Here is a 15,009-nt window from a genome sequence, read left to right as displayed (position 1 = left end):
AGTCGATCAATGTATGACTGAAACATAATCACAAAAGTTTATTAGTCTGTAACTGTATCTCACGATGATTCATTAAACAAAATTAAAAAATAATCATCGAAAAATTTTTTACTATATTCACACCTGAATCATGTGACAGTACTGTGAAGCTCCAGACATACTCAAATATTCATTTCTCCTGATATTCTTCTTGCACCTGAATCTTTATATATTTTCTTCTCCCAAAATACTCACCTTCTTCCCCTAATTACTTCAGTGTCTCCCAATTTCACTTATAGAAATTCCCTAATTACTTCCCTTAATTACCTCCCTGTCCCCAATTTCATCTGAATAACTCTCATAATCCATTGACTCTAAAAATTAACCAAAGTCCCAAATTATTTATCTGAAATATAAATTAGATGTTTCTCTGACGTGGTCCCTGAATATCTTGTACTTCACTTGTAAGCTCTGTGCATGTTTTTTCAGTTTTAGAATTAACACGCTCCATAAATGAGTCCAAAGTGCAGAGCTCTTTATGTTCCACAAATACTGGGTTCCGATACTCTAATTAGGCATTAGTTATTCTTAGATAGAGAGTGTTCTACAAATACACTATAAATAAGATGAAATGAGGCAGAAATTGACATTTGCAGAGACCTATGACAGAACTGAAGCAACCAGATAGATAGGGGAGGCTGGGCATCTGCCACCCCCAACTCCTCCCCACCCTGGCAATGAGTTCTTGGGAAATAACAAAACCAACTACCCCTAGGCTGTCAGGGCCTACCTTGTGGACACAGTAACTAAGGCCTGATCATTTTCATCTCTCTGAACAATTCTTAGTTGCTTCCTTCCTGCTGTCTCTTTAACCAGTCCTAGGTGTTGTTTGGATGAATCTATGGGCTCACTCAAGTGTTTTTATAGTTTTCACAACCCCTCATTTATATGAATAGCAGATCTTTAGCTTGAACCCTGAACCTTGTCCCTGATGCCTGCTAGACACTTCCAAAAGTGCTATAGGCAACTCCATCTCAACACGTCTTCCCTGCAGTGACCTCCAGCAGCTGATTTCTTTTTGTTTTTCCTTCTTTTGTTCTATCACCACTTCAGACCAAGCCATAAACCTGGAAGTACTTCCGATAATATTTTTTCTTGCCCCCAGCTATGTGCTGTGCAAGAATTCCTTAAGAGCTGTCAATCCAAACCCTTAAATGAGCATTTTATGAAATGAGTTTTGATTCTCTCCGCTTTCCTGTTTCTTTACTCTTCCACGAACGGTTATATCCTAAACAGTGTTTTATTTTGTTATTGCTTCAGGCACCATAACTAACCCCTTGCTGCTTTTGAATTGCAGTTCCTGCAAAGCCTCCAGGTTGTTTTCTGGGATTCGAAGCTTGCCTCTTACCTGTGTTTTTTACTCCTGCCATTTTCCATCCCAGCTGTGAGACTATTTGACAATGTCACTCTCCTCTGTGCTGTTGAAAATCTTTAGTAGCACTCTCAGCCATGGTTCTAGTAAGTTATCATAATGAAGTAAAAAAAACTTTTAAACAAATGCCAGTAATTCCCCAATTAGTTTAAACCAATCAAATTTAAATGCCAGAATGTCGCATTTTAGTAACTATGATTCTAGTAAGTTAGCAGAGTTGAACATCACAGGATAAAGTAAATCACTTTTCCTACTCAGTCTTATCACGGCCACATGATATTTTCTATGTTCTGGTAACACAATGTGTTTATTGCTTTTGTCCTCAGGCATACTCTGTCCACTTCCATATAGGACTCGTTCTGTTGTTCCCAATAAGACTCTTTAATTTGCCTTTGTTTCTTAATTGGTTCCACTGTACCTCGCCACAAGTGAATCACCAGGGTCCCAGGGTGGGACCCAGAGCCACTCCTCAACTCTGGGACCTCAATACTCATGCTCCACAGTGGCGCTGAGTTGGGCCCACATAGCTCTCTTCAGACCTGTAAAACTGAGAGCTATGGGCCCTCCACCAGCTTCATCGGTCCCACCCCTGTCATCCTCATGCACTCTGGGCCCTGAGCCAGAAGATCGAAGGGGTATCGACGTTCACCCACATAGCAATTTTGTGCCCCTGTGTCTGAGTGCTGGTTACTGCTGTCCCTTGGATGCTTGTTATACTACCTCCATTTAGACCATAGCAGGTAGGTATGAAATATCTTTAAATCTTTATATATAATATTGTTAACCTACCGAGTTTTCCTCCTGTTCCTGGGACGTGGACAGATTTCTTGCACTTTGCAGTAGGATGATTCTTTGTCTAGTTTTTATCGATGCACCCTTAGAGCAATACATACACACACACACACACACACACACACACACACACACACGGAATAGAGTTCCAGCTAATCTGTATTAGACTATAAAAGTGAAAAAAAAAACTTTGAAAATGTGTTTCCTCGAGAGCTGAAGAAATATTGCAGTGTGTAGGGCACTTTCCTTAACATGCTGTTGCTGACCTAGGTTCAATCCCGTCATCCCATATGGCTTCCTGAGCACCTCCAGGAGTAATTATGAGTGCAGAGCCTGGTGTAAGCCCTGATTATTGCTGGGTGTGGCCCAAAAATTATAAATAAGAAAAATATAAAGAAAGTACTTGCTCTACTCTGCTCTCTTCCTCTTTCTTCCATTGTTGTTGGAACAACTGGGAGTTGAACACATGCCTGGTTGTGGTACTCACACATTTCATTTCATTTTGAGACTCCATCTGCAGTTGCTCAAGGTTTACTCCTGACTCTGCACTTAGGGGTTACTTTTGGCAGGGATTATGGGGGGACCAGATGTAGTGCTGGGTACTGAACCTAGGTCAGGTGTGTAGTTGATACATATATCAAAGTTGAGCATAGTCATTGTCACTTACCTAACTATAAGAGCATTGTCATTGTCATTGGTAGTAGCCAAACTATAGAAATAGTGTAATATTGGAGCTAGCTGGTCCAAATTAACTTTAAGTTGTGAAGACTCAGTTTGTAGTCATCCTTTCTCTAACTCAAGTCATTCTCAAAACTAACTTTACTTTCTAATGTGTTGCAAAGACTAAAAAATACTCAGAGCTGGGATCCAATCCCAGAACAACTAATTAGTATATTAGGTGTTATATTAGTTGAATAATAGTTGAATATTAGAGAGGTCAACACGAGATATTAGTGTTTGTCAAAAAATCCTTATATGCAGTCAAGGCAAAAAAAAATCACACACTGACAGTCATGTAGCTAATTAAGGAGATTTAAAGATTCAACTTTCTTTTGTTATTTTGAAAATCTATAACATTTCGTAAATTTGTTTTACATTAAACAATTTTAAACATTAGACACAGAGATTTGCATAGCTATTTATACTTGAGTTTCAGATGTACAATATTCCAACAATCATAGCACCAGTGCCAACTTCCTTCCACTGATGTCCCCAGGTTCCCTTCAATCCCAGCCTGATATTTAGACAAATTTTTAAGTTTCGTTGTTTTATTTTGAGAGAAAAAATTTTAAGTTTGGTTGTTTTATTTTGAGACTCATGTTTATAATATTATTGACTCTTTAGTTTCAATATATACATATTCCACACCTCTACTCTCCTTAAGTGCCAGAGTCTTTGACCTCTTAACCATGTTACCTCCTGTTCCTCTCTTCATACTCACCACTCAACGTATTTCCTTCTATGTCCTCATCATTTCTATATCTAAGGTCAAGGGTAACCTATGTGCCACTCATCCCTTTATAATGTACATTTTCTCATCCTATTATTCTTTTTTTTATTCCAGATATAAGTGAAACTATCTGATGTTTGTCCATCTTCTGGCTTACTTCACGTCATATAATTATCATTCAGTTCCATTGAAGTTGCAGGAAAATGCATTAGTTCAGTGTTCATTACAGCTGTATATAGTATTGCATTGTGTAAATATACAACACTTTCATTATACACTAGTCTCTTGTTGGGCATCTAGGTTGATTCCATATCCTAGCTTTCGTGCTGAGTGTTACAATGAATAACTATGTGCATATTACCTTTTGAATGAATGTTTTTGTAACCTGGGTATAGATACCAAAAAATAAAATTTCTGGGACAATGGCAGCTCTCTTATTTTTCTGAGAAAACACCATACTGTTTTCCATAAGGGTTGAAATAAGAAACAATCTCACCAGCAGCAGCTGAGAGTTCCTTTTCCACAACATTTCTTCTAACACAGACTGTTCCCAGTTGCTTTTTTTTATAATGTGTCATTCTTACTGGTATGAGATGATATCTTATTGTTATCTTGATTTGGATGCCCCTGATAATAACTGAATATCATTTTTAATGTCTATTTTCCATCCACTCTCTTTTTCAGAGAAGTGTGTGTTAACTTCCTTTCTTCATTTTTGATAGGCCTTGTGGATTTTTGTTTTTGATTATTATCTTTGTGAATGTTTTATGCATCTTGGATATTAATCTTTAAATGATTATTGAGTGTGAATACTTTCTCCATCTAAGTTAGTGTTTGTAGTTTTAACCTGTGTTTCTTTCTTGCCATACAGAAACTTTTTAATGTGATGAGTACCATTTGTTAAGTTTTGTTTCTATTGCTTTTGCCAATGCAATCATACCATTGAAAACACCTTTGAGGGTAAAATCTTCGAATGTTCTGCCAGCATTTTCTAGATTTTATTGATTCTGTCGTTTTATAGATTCTTTGATCTAAAAGATCCACACCACTTTGAATTGACTTTGTATCAGGAGTGAAATATAAGTCCACCTTCATTTTTTTTCCAAATGTGGTTATCCAGTTTTCCCATTGAAGAGGCCATATTTACTCCACTTACCCATATCCTTTTTCAAAAATTAGTTGGCTAGAGATTTGAGAATTTGTTTTGTGGTACTTAATTACAACTTGTTGGTCAGAGAGTCAAAACTTATTTTGGCACCACGATGTTTTGGTCATTAGAGCTGTATTTATAGTGAAGTTTCAAGTTAGGTTATGTGATACCTTCTAAATTTATTTATATCAGTATGGCTTTGGCTATTTTGGATGGTTTGTTATTCCATAAAAACTTTATTTTGACCATTCTACAACCTTGAAGAATGTCATCTGAATTTGGATTGTGTTGATTCTAAATAGTAATTCTGAAAGGATTTCACAATATTGATTAGCAATAATTTAATAACATTTATTCTATTTTGTTTTTTGTGTGTTTTAGAGCCACACCTGGAAATGCTCAGGGGACACTCCTAGCTGAGTGCTCAGGAATTACTTCTGGTAGTGCTCAGGGGAACATATTGAATGATGAAACTCAAACCTGGAATAGCTACTTGCAAGAAAAATACCCTACCTGCTACCTTATCTCTTTAGTCCCTGTACTTTATTCTTTTTTTAAAAAAATTTTATTAGGGAGACACCATGAGTTACAGTTGTAGACTTTCAAATTTTGTGCTTTAGTTTCAATTATACAATGATCAAATACCCGTCGCTCCACCAGTGCCCATTTCCCACCACCACGGATTCCAGTATCCCTCCCACCCCCATCCTGCCCCACCATCCCACCCTGCCTCTGTGACAGGGCATTCCCTTCTGTTTTTTCTCTCCTTTTGGGTGTTGTGGTTTGAAAAAGAGGCATTGAGTGCCAATCATGTCTGCTGAGAGATTTATTTTTGAGTCTCTGGATCATGGCCATCAATGAGCTTCTATGGCAACAGAGGCAGTTCCTAGGCATGCCTCCAGGCTACTGGAAGCACAGGGAGATGGAGGGAAGATGCTCACTCCTGACTCCACACAAGCCTAGAGATTTCAGTCACAAGTCCTGCATACCTGATTTTTCAAAAGATTTACTCATGAATGGAGCTCATCTGAGCTTGTAGGGATCAGCCAGGAGTATAGATGCCTCTGGCGCCGCATAAGCCCATCAATGGCCTTGATCTAGAGACTCACAAATAAATCTCTTGGAAGATAGTAACAAAGAACAATATGCCATAAGAGATGCTTCCAGACCCCAAAGTTTAAAAAAAATTAATCTCAGCTGCATAACAGTATTTAAAATTTTAGAATTCCTGGAGTGACATTTCATACTCTACCACTGATGTACCAAGAGTAGCATGTATACATATATATATATATATATATATATATAAGCAATTGTGGCATGCTATACATATGTATACATATATATGCATATATATATATATATATATATATATATATATATGGGCTGGAGTGATAGCTCAGCGGTAGGGCATTTGCCTTAGGTGCAGCCAGCCTCGCCAAGCCAGACTTGATTCTGCCGCCCCTCCCAGAGAGCCCGGCAAGCTACCGAGAGCATTCAACATGCCAAACACAGTAACAAGAGGTCCTACTATGGAGACGCCACTGGGCCCACTCGAGCAAACTGATGAACAATGGGAGGACATATATATATATACATACATATATATACATATATATTATATATAATATTCGCCAACGTGTCTTAGCACAAGCCTCAGGCAACCGAAAGTGAATGTCTGACCTCACAAAGCAGTGCAGAAGAAGTGATAAAGGAAGACCTCAAAGAGAGAAGAGTAGCAGTGCTGGTTGATGCTGCAGAAGCCGGGAAAAGTATTGGCAACACCCGCCTGTCCTTTGCCAACTACAGGACCAAGATGACTGCCCTTCAGTGTCTTGATAAATCTATCAAATCTTCCATAAGGGCAATGGGGAAGATTATCCATGACTTCTACTCGGATCTCTTCGATAGTCACATCCACATACTAAATTCCGAAGGATGGATATGTCGCTCCAAACATTCTCCCCTCTGAAATCCAACAGTCCATTTTGTTGGTAAAGAAGCAAACAGCACCCGACCCAAACAAGGTCAGACCTGAATACCTGAAGAACCTGCCAGCAGTACTCACCAATACACTGGCTCTGCTCTTCACACGCTACCTGTCTGAATGCAAGGTTTCGTCCCAAGGGAAAACCAGCAGGACTGTACTACTGTACAAGAAGGGAGACATCCATGACATTGGCAACTATCGCCTGATCTGCCTGTTGTGTGTTGTCTACAAGCTAGGCAAACAGGGCGTTCAAAGTCAATAACATCAGGATCCTCCATGAGCTGTATTACAGATTCATTACCAGAATCTCACCATTCTACAAGGAAGTGATCATTGACGTCAAGACAGGGGTTCGGCAGGGTGATACCATTTCACCGAAACTCTTAATTGCCACACTTGAGAACGTTATGAGACAATTGGAATGGGAAGGAATGGGAGTGAAGTTAGACAGTTGGCAACTACACCACCTCCACTTCACTGATGACATCATTCTAATAAAACCAAACATCAGCCAAGCGGCACAAATGCTGGCCGACTTTAATCGTGAGTGTGGAAAGGTTGAACTATAGCTGGATCTCACGAAGACAATGTTCATAAGAAATGGTCTCATTCCTGACATTCCATTCACTCTCAATGGAATGAACATCTCTGAATGCAATAGTTATGTGTACGTAGGTCTAGAAGTCAACATGACGAATGACCTGGCACCTGAGTTGCGCAGGAGGAAGAGAGCGGCTTGGAACGCCTTCAAGAGCATCTAAGAAATAGCTAAGAGGATGAAGAACCTCCGGCTCCGAATACATCTCTTTGATTCCACCGTTCTTCCTGCATTAACATATGCCTCAGAGACCTGAGCCCTATGAAAACAGGACAAGAATGCTATTCGTGTCTCCCAAAGAGGAATCAAAAGAGCTATGCTTGGAGTATCACACTTCACTCAAATGAGAGAAAGAATCTGGTTCCAACCTGTCGATGGTCGAGAATCAGGGGCACTGTCTCGTTTGCCAAGGCATCGAAAATCAGATGGGCTGGACACGTAATGCGATTTGGAGATGACCATTGGACTAGAGCCATTACTGACGGGATTCCATGGAACGTCAAAAGATCGCGTGGCTGCCCACCTACAAGATAGTCAGACTTCTTTGTCAAGACACTGAATGATTGGTTTGTCAAGTGATCAAGTGACTATATATATATATATATGAATATATATATATATATATATTACTGTCACTGTCCTCCCGTTGTTCATCGATCCGCTCAAGCGGGCCCAGCAACGTCTCCCTCGTGAGAGACTTGTTGTTACTGTGCTTGGCATACTGAACACAACACAGGGAGCTTGCCAGGCTCCTCTGAGAGGGGCAGAGGAATCGAACCCGGGTCGGCCAGGCTGGCTGCATGCAAGGCAAACACCCTAATCACTGTGCTATCACTCCGAAAATTTTTCTTAGAGTAAAGTGCATAAAAATTGTTGTATTTCACCCTGGAGCGATTAAGCCTTGTACAAGAGATTGTACTCTAACATGTTAAAGTAACTAGAGTTACAGAAAAATTTTCAGATCATTTTTAGTGGATTTTCATAACAAGCAATACAAAATAAATTATTTAGGTCCTGCTTTTGGGGCAGCATTTGGCGGTTGTGATGGAAATATTCTAAATATGGTGGTGGGCAGGTGTGACAGTGGTGGGATTTGTGTTGGAATGTTTTCTTTTTTTTGTTTTTGTTTCTTTTGTTTTTTTTTGTTTTTGAAAAATTATGTTCCAATAATTAGACATCTTATATATTTCTATCAAAGCTGAATGCATTTTTATAAGTATAATTAGAATAACAAAAAATTGTATATTTAGCAATTATTTCATTGAATGTTATGTGGATTCTGAACTAAAATAAAGGTTTTGGTTTTATGGCCTCAATATTTTTTTTATTAGTGAAACACCATGGGGTACAGTTGTAGATTTGAAAATTTTGTGCTTGGGTTTAGGTTATACCAAGATCAAATACCCATCCCTTCACCAGTGCCCATTTTCCACCACCATGGACAATATCCCCGCCCATCCCCCCATCCCACCCTGCCTCTGTGGCAGGGCATTCCCTTTTGTTCTCTCTCTCCTTTTGGGTGTTGTGGTCTGCAAAAGAGGCATTGAGTGGCAAACATGTTCAGTCCATAGTCTACTTTCAACATGCATCTCCCCTCCTGGGAGGATCCTCCAAACACCCTTTATTTGGTGCTCCCTTCTCTATCTGATCTGCCCTTTCCCCTAGAATACCTGGCTGGCCTCTAAGCTATGGAGTAATCCTCCTGGTGTTGATCTCAGCTATTCTTGGGTATTAATCTCATATCTTGTTATTTTGTATCCCCCAGATGAATGTAATCTTTCTATGTCTATCCCTCTCTTTCTGACTCATTTTGCTTAGCATGATACTTTCCATATTGTACAACTTGTATGTAAATTTCATGACTTCATCTTTTCTAAGAGCTACATAGTACTCCATTGTGTAGCTGTACCAAAGTTTCTTTAACCAGTAATCTGTTCTTGGGCACTCAGGTTTCTTCCAGTTTCTGGCTATTGTAAAGAGTGCTGCAACGAACAAACAACTGCAGATGTCACTTCGACTGTGCATTTTTGCCTCTCTGGGATATATTCCCAGGAGTGGTATTGCTGGGTCAAATGGGAGCTCAATTTCTAATTTTTTGAGAAACGTCCATACTGTTTTCCAAAAGGGCTGAACTAGTCGGCATTCCCACCAACAGTGAAGGAGTGTCCCTTTCTCGCCACATCCATGCCAGCATCGGTTGCTTTTGTTCTTTTGAATGTGGGCCAGTCTCTGAGGTGTGAGATGGTATCTCATTGTGGTTTTGATCTGCATCTCCCTGATGATTAATGATGTAGAGCATTTTCTCATGTGCTTTTTTGCCATTCAGATTTCTTCTTTGAGAAAGTTTCTATTCATTTCATTGCTTCATTTTTTGATGGGGTTGGATGTTTTCTTCTTGTGGAGTGCAACCAGTACTTTGTATATCCTTGACATCAACCCCTTGTCAGATGTGTATTTGGCGAATATCCTTTTCCATTCTGTAGGCTGTCTTTGTATTTTGGTCACTGTTTCTTTGGAGGTGCAGAAGCTTCTTAGTTTAAGATGGTCCCATTTATCTATCTCTGTTTTCACTTGCTCGGCCAGTGGCATGGCATCTTTGAAGATACCATTAGCTTCAATGTCATGGAGGGTTTTGCCAACTTTGTCTTCAATGTACCTTATGGTTTCTGGTCTGATGTTGAGGTCTTTAATCCATTTTGATCTTACTTTTGTGTACTTTATTCTTAAATGAAACGTTGAGATACATATAATTTTCTTTTTGAAACACATTTTAATTACACATTTTAAGGTAATCTTTTGTAAAATTAACGTTTTTATTAATAAAGTATATTGAGAACTTCTTACCTATTGACTTCTTCCACACCCAGTAGTTCTCAAGTTCTGTGGTCAGTGATCACTCCTGTGGGGCGTGTGGACCATAAGGGATGTTGGGGATCAAATCTGGGCCATTCACCTGCAAAAAGACTGCCTTTCTGATTCCTCTACCCCTCTTGGAGAGCCTGGAAAGCTACCTAGAGTATCTCACCCACTTAGCAAGCTACCCGCGATGTATTCAATATACCAATAACAGAAACAACCAGTCTCACAATTTGTTGTGAGACGTTACTGGTGCCCGCTCGAGCAAATCGATGAACAATGGGAGGACAGTGACTCATCTAAGAAACCTTAGGAGATATCATTAAGATTACTACCATTTAACAGATGATATAACTAATACAAAAGCACACATAAGTTAATTCAACTATGCTGATGTAGTAAGTTTCAAAGTTCAAGATTATGAACTTAAAGACTCCAGAAGCCAGCCCTTTGCATGTACTCCACAAGGCCCGGAGTATAAACCTTTCAAAATTTATTATAAGTTTATCAAATTTAGTCAGAAAAGATAGTCCCTTCTAAAATGACTGTGAATTGTTCTGGTATCAGTCTTGGTTGTTTCGGGTGAATACCTCTACTGAGCTACCAGTGAGCTACATGGAGAGACAGGCATCTAACCTCAATGATTTAGTTCCAGGAAATTTCCTTACTCATTGGTGTCTAACTTAAGTTTGTATATATAGGAGTAGCCATTTTTTGCACATAGTAGCTCTTAAAAGTAAGCAAATGCATAGTAAATAGATTGCTTTGAGGATTTTTAAAAACTTGGCTCTTTTGGTGGGATTGGTAGGAGTGGTGATGATGGTGGGGGAAAAAATCAAGAAAGTTTCTTGTCTCTGGGAGAGTTGGCCTCATACTCTCACTTGAAATACAACAATTATGCTCCAGGTATTAGTCTTTTTATAATAAATGGGCTAACAAAAATAAACAAAACAATATTAAGAGTAATAATAAAACTGGGTATTAATAAAAAAAATTACTGATCTGGGATCTAAAGTTATAACTGATAATGCTGTTTGTTAGAGGAGTGAGGAATCTTATAGTGCACCAGTTAAAAAAGCATGTTATGATGTTTATGTAGAAAGAACCATTATATTACTAAATGGTAGTTTTGTCAGTTCTGCTGTGTTTAGGGGATCATGGTATGAAAACTGTTTCTAAGAATAGTACTTCATTACTACCAAGAGAACAATGTCACATCAGTGAATTGGTTATACCTACTCTACAATACATGTAGAGTTCTACTTAAGAGCACTTCTATTAATGATGTTTCAGGAAAGTAAAAATAAAAGCTGATTGAAATGTCCATGTCTTGATTAATACAGTGAAGCACTTTGAAAGTGGAACCTATCCTAAGCATAGAGCATATGAAGCATAATCACAAGGCATTGTGCTCCGTAATTTGAGAGAATTCACTTGATCTTTAGTGATAATAGTCATAGCTTGTGCTATTTAGTTGTTACTGTGAGACAATCCTTGTACTGACTATTTTAGATTTGCTTACTGTTTTTCCACAGAAAATCAATTTTTATTTTTCTCATTTGATGAATGAGGAGATTGAAAATAAACTCATAAATATTTGCTCAAGTCAAGAAGTTGTGGTGTCAGGATTTGAACCTCAGTTGTATGATGTGTGAAATAAATAATGTGACTATTATATTCTGCCTCCTCCTCATTAATACTTGAAATTGGCTTGACTCAAAAGCAATCAAGGTGTGACCCACAACTTTCTCACCCTTTTTTGGAAGAAGTTTTTACATTACTTTACCCTTTGATGAGGTTTAAGCACATGGAATTCAAAGTAAATGTTTATAATTGCTCTCTGATCTTTAGAAATAGCATTTTAAGTCCTTTCTATTTTTAAAATTCAAACTTTTGGGACATACTCTGAACTCATATACAGTTCAAGGGAAGGCAAAGCAATATGGGTATCCAATGGTAGGTGTGGATGGAAGATGTGTTACCTTGTTGCGGGCTATCAGGTCAAAATTTGTTATACAATGAAAACAAAGAATTTACTATGTGAAACCACAGTCAAAAATGTTTAACTTTGATTTGTCAAAAGAAAGAGATTATGGCTAGTTCTGGCATAATTCCCAACTTGGTACCTCATTTTCCAACATTCTTGGCTGTCTTTATCCAATCACACCTCTTTTTTTTCTTAAAAATTGTGGTAAACTATTCAAGAAATTTTTTTGTTTCCATGTAGAATTTAATATTGCCTAAGAAGGAATCTTTAATTGGGAAGAAGAGGGGATGACTTCCTGACTCTTTTCCTGCTTTGTTCTATGTACTCTGGCCTAGGGATAATACCTTTCAAAAAGGCAGAATGAGTTTGTAAGGTCACCCAACTGATTATGTTTTAAAGTTGCATTTCAACAAAATACGTAAAATTTAGGGAGAAAAAGAAATGTCTTGTATGTTCTGAACACAGATGCATGGGGAATGTGCCAGATTGTTTTCCATACAATTTAAAAGTCTTCATGTGCCAGGCTGATTGGTTCCAAAAGCAGGTTCATTGATTCCTGCCAGTATTCCTCACTGGAGCTGAAAGAAGCCAAAGCAGTGACTATATCTCATTCTATGTTGAATTCTTGCTGAGTTTTATACGAGGAGATAGAAAAAGAAGAGGGAAAACTAGAGTTGCTCTAAACGACATAAGAACACTTGCCATGAAAATCAAACCAGATCCTTAGAGAAGGTTGAAGTGATTTATCAAATTCCCTTGCTGTTTTCCTTTTCATGCTCTTTGTTTTGTTTTTCTGAGTCTTTGACTTCATGGTTCTTATGGAATCGGAAATAAAGAAATACCACTAAAAATGTAAACCGAGTTTGTGGTGTCCCTTACTGAGCCAAACCCAAGAAACACTGGAAATATCCACTGCCAACCCTAGTTGAGATTTCCAGTCTGATAGCCAGACCAAAGAGACTTCGAGTGATGCATGGACCTATTTAGTATGAACCTTTGCAAAGTTTGTGTTTATTATTTCACTCATCTGTCAGTAACATTGATTTTGTGGGTTAACCTTTCTTTTTCTCAGAGCCATTAAATAAATACCTTTCCAATAATGCAAAACATATCAGTTTACACAGTATGAAATATTATACTAATCCTTTCCTCTCCGGCAGATATCAAAGTTTAATTATAAGCAGTCTACATATGAAATACTTTATTTCATAAAATATCTTAGTATACAATTAATCCATATTACATATAAATTTATGGGATAAGGCTGTATTAAGGTTATAATCACTAATGCATTCATAAATATTTAGAAACTTGATCTCTCTAAAGTAGAAGACCCCAATTCCTTGTGTATATCTTCTTGTCCGTTGGACAAGTTCCCCAATTGTGGCTGATTTTAACTTGCCAATGTATCCTCACTGGCCATATAATTAAATAGTGTATAACAGGCATTGCCAAATGTATGAACCAGGCCAGAATACCACTCAAATATGACCCCTGTCTTTGTAAAACTGATTCATGGAGACACTGGGTTCCTTAGTCCTCTAGCCAGGAAAATTGGAAGAAGAACCATGTGAGGAGACAGAGGGACTCCATAATCTACATATCATTTTTCTGGAAATCACACACATATGTTTCAGAGTTAACACTTGTAGCCTCTGCTTTCTTTCTTTTTTTTTTTTTTGGAGGGGTGTGGTGGGGATGGGAAGAAGGTTGAGGGGAGAAGGTGGTTCTCAAAGTTCACTCCTGGCTCTGAACTCAGGGTTCACTTCTAATGGGACTCAGGGGACCATGTGAGGTTTAGGGGACTGAATCCCAGTCTGCTTCACATAAAGAAAACACCCTATCCACTATATTATCTCTCCCGTCCCTGTACCTCCATTTTTTCTTCACATGATAATTTTAAAAAATTAAAGAGAGACTGGAGCAATAGCACAGCGGGTACGGCGTTTGCCTTGCACGTAGCCAAGCAGGGTTCAATTCCCAGCATCCCATATGGTCCCCTAAGCACCGTCAGGAGTAATTCCTAAGTGCGTGAGCCAGGAGTAATCCTTGTGCATCGCTGGGTGTGACCCCAAAAGAAAAAAAATTAAAGAAAGTTCTCCAATTTGGGACATTTAAAGTTGGTCATTTGAAGTTAAACTGGTACTGACTTCTGATGTAACACTTAGTTCTGAGATGAAGAGAGATAGGAGAACTTGTGAGGTAACATTTGTCTACGGTACATAAAATAAACTTAATAAGCTCTGGTCTCAGATTTCAGTCCATTTGCTTGTAACCTTTCCTCCTTCCAGTTGAGGTTACTCAAAGTGATAGATAAAATTTACTTCATCTCTCAGTAATATGTTTGTATGACTGATTTCAACACCTTGCACTGTTCCAATTTCTTAATTTAAATTCTCTCTAATCCTCTTTCAACTATGTAAGATATAGATTATGTGCATTTTATAAATGAAACTACATCAAGAGAGAATTAAATTGCTAAATTTTGCACTGATAGTTAAGATAAGCCTGTTCTTTGGAACCAATTCCCTATGAAGAAAACATTTTTCAAAATATTTTTAATAAAGTATTGTCTCTTGGATGTATTTATCCATACTAAAGTAATTTGTTGGGTCAAACTTTGGGCCAAGAACAAAGAAGCCAATCTTTGGATGAATCCTGAAGCCTTCTTCAAAACAATCAGTTCCACAATTCAGAGTCAAGTAGTGTCTATTTATTGGGAACTTTAGCCCACTAAAGCCCTAACAGCCTCTTTTTTTTGTAGTTGAATATAGA

This window comes from Sorex fumeus, unplaced genomic scaffold (assembly GCF_029834395.1).
Source record: "Sorex fumeus unplaced genomic scaffold, SorFum_2.1 ptg000002l, whole genome shotgun sequence".
Classification (NCBI taxonomy): Eukaryota; Metazoa; Chordata; class Mammalia; order Eulipotyphla; family Soricidae; genus Sorex; species Sorex fumeus.
The sequence above is the reverse complement of the archived record's forward strand: the minus strand, read 5'-3'. Positions refer to the sequence as shown.